The 2,899-nt window shown below is 38.6% G+C and overlaps 1 pseudogene; it reads left to right on the forward strand.

The window, feature by feature from the left end:
* Window positions 1–2,899, forward strand: part of LOC103201424 — a 113,334-nt pseudogene that overhangs the window by 74,533 nt on the left and 35,902 nt on the right.

The following is a 2,899-nucleotide window of genomic DNA, read 5'->3' on the forward strand; positions in this document are numbered from 1 at the left end:
GATAATGGGCATCTTCTTACTGTTGCTGATTTCAGTGAGATCATCTCCACTGTTTCCCTACTAAGTAAAAACCCAACTTTTGAGGAGAGATATGCTTTTTTTTTTTTTCAATTCTATTCCACCAATTCTTAATTTATGGGTCTTTTTGTTTGTTTGAAATCAGGAATGAATGTTGATTTTTATCAAATGCCTTTTCAGAATCTATGGAGATGATCATGATTTTTCTTGTTAGATCTATTAACATGATGAATTTTGTTATTAGATTTTCTAATAATGAACCATCTTTTTAAAATGACTGAGCTATATCAATTCAAGAATGTAGACTCAGATAATGAAAGAGTTAAACATGCTATGGTTCACGCATTCTATTTTCCCTATTTCAGTTACTATGGACTGACAGTTTGGTTCCCTGATATGATTTGGTATTTTCAAGATGAAGAGTACAAGTCTAAAATGAAACTATTTAATGGTGAGCACGTGTATGGAGCTACAATCAACTTCACGATGGAAAATCAGATTCACAAATATGGGAAACTTGTGAACGATAAGTAAGTGAGGGATCACAGGCTTTTCTCAGATCCTGGTGTAGAGTAGAGTAATAATACGCCCTGAAGACTGTTCCTGGGAGAAAGGGATTAGAAGGGCAAAAGTTAAATATGGCAGGTGATGAATTCCAAGGAGGTTGTAGTAATCATTACTTACCATGGCTGCCAGAGTCACAATAACATCCCGGGTAAATGTGTTGTACTGACTCCTAGCCACCCCTAATTTGGCCATAATTAATTCATCCAAAGATGGAGATGTCTGATTGGGAAGGCCAGCAGGTGTTCTTTTCTGAGAATTTGAACCTTCAATGGACATATGCAGAGAGTTTTTCCAATTAATGATGAATGGCTGGAGAGAGGTTCCAAGATTCTCACTGTTGTGGTTTCTTGGCTGGGTAGTTCAGCTTTTCTTTTATTTTGTCAACTTCTCCAGTGTCCTTCCAATACATTCCTTTTGGCTTAGGTCGGCTTCAGAACTGGTTTCAGTTTCTCAGAACAAAAAAAAAACTTTTCACCAATGTAAATATGGTTCTGGATCAACTGGCTTTTCTTGGTAGGGCTATTTTTTTTTTTTTTTAATTGTGATTTGGGTGAAAGTTTACAGAGCAAATTCATTTTCCATACAGTACTTCATATACATTTTGTTTCATAACATTGACTGAAATTCCCCACAATGTAACAGCTCTCTTCCCATTTCCTCCCTGTAGTTACCTCTTCCTCAGGTCTTTCCTACCTATGCACTTTTGCCCCCCAAGCTATGCCCCTGTGCAAACACTGATTAGGGCAATTGTTTGCCTAAATTGAGCATTGTACATAGTCTGATGCAAAACTCCTAATTGCATGAGGTGATTGATGTAAGGGTTTTTAGAGAGAATAGAATTTTCTATTATCCCTCAGTTTAGAATAAATACTTCCACTTTAAAATAAAAGCAGATGAAAAGGTATCTTTAAAAACCACATCTCAAGTTCTGGTAAGATGGCGGAATAGGTAGAAAGACTGCACAGACCCTCTTCAACAAAGAAAAGGGGAACCAATTAACACAGATACAGAAGATAATTCTGGACCCCTGAACCATGAAGGTAAGGATATATAAGTGGACTAAACTCAAACTAGCAGAAGAATTTCCATGAAAACACCAAAAAAGGAGACATACAAAGCTGTGGTCTGGCAGTGATCTTGATGGCATACACAGCTTGGATATTGCTGAGAGGTGGTAAGACCTAAGAATTAACCTAATAATCGGCCCTGCTACCCAGGGACTGCACTGGCAGCTGGGGAATAAAAGGGGAGGCAGTGAAGAGGAAGGTGGGCTGAGTAGTGGACTTTTGTCTGCCTGGAGGTTGCAGCCATTTTGAATATTTACAAGCAGCTTGACCATTTTGGATATTTAAAGCAACAGTGTTCTCCCAGATTCCAGGGACTTAAGAACAGGCTCCACTTGCTGGGAACCCCAAAGGCATTCTGGACCCCAATGACTGGGAAGGTGCGACATTCTCCTTGTTACTCTTATACACCACACCCTTTTGGTGAACAGAGGTGCAGCCATCCTCACTTTCTGGGCCAGCAGGAATTCCATCCCAGTCTGTGTGGTAGGACAGAGCCTGGGTGTCCTGCCCCACCCTGCCCCAATTTTTTCTTCTTTTTTCTGTTTTTAGTTTATTTTTGTCTGTTTTAAACTATTATTATTATTACTTTTGTCATTTTTACTATTATTATTTATTCTTCCCCTCCCAGTTTCAAGTTTTCAGCTTTTTTTCTTTTCTCTGTTCCTGGTTGCATTTTTTTTTTTTTTTTCTGTCTCATGGTTAACACTGTTCCTTGTTTTTCTTTTTGCATTTTTGTATTTTTCACTTCACTATTCTCCTTCTCTACCTTTTTCTCCTATTTCCCTCTCCCCAGATATAGCAGGGGTTTTTTTTCCCCTTCTTTTTGCATTTTTTATTTTTTTAGTTACTGTTCCTGTGGGATTAAATGGTGTATTTTTTGTCCATTTGCTTTTACTTTTTTGATGGTTATTCAGTTGTTATTCTTGTTCAACTGAGTGTAAGACAGCAACAGTCTCCATATGACACAACTATACCCACACCTCCTGGAGCTTCACTTACTGAATGAGAGCCACCACTTCCTTCTCCACCAACAGGACAATGATAAACAACCACCAAGAAGAGCCTGCATCACCCTTCTGCTCTTCACAAACAGTTAACAGAGATCTAAATACAATAACGCAATTATGTCTTGGAGACAACAGACCATCACAGTCCACACAAAGAAGCAAGATAAAGTAGTAGAAACAAGGGAAAAGGATACAGACCCAGAACACATCCCTGAGGAAGAAGCAGCATTGGAACTCTCT

The sequence above is a fragment of the Orycteropus afer genome, unplaced genomic scaffold (assembly GCF_000298275.1).
Source record: "Orycteropus afer afer isolate SDZICR_OR568_19922 unplaced genomic scaffold, OryAfe1.0 scaffold00150, whole genome shotgun sequence".
Lineage (NCBI taxonomy): Eukaryota > Metazoa > Chordata > Mammalia > Tubulidentata > Orycteropodidae > Orycteropus > Orycteropus afer.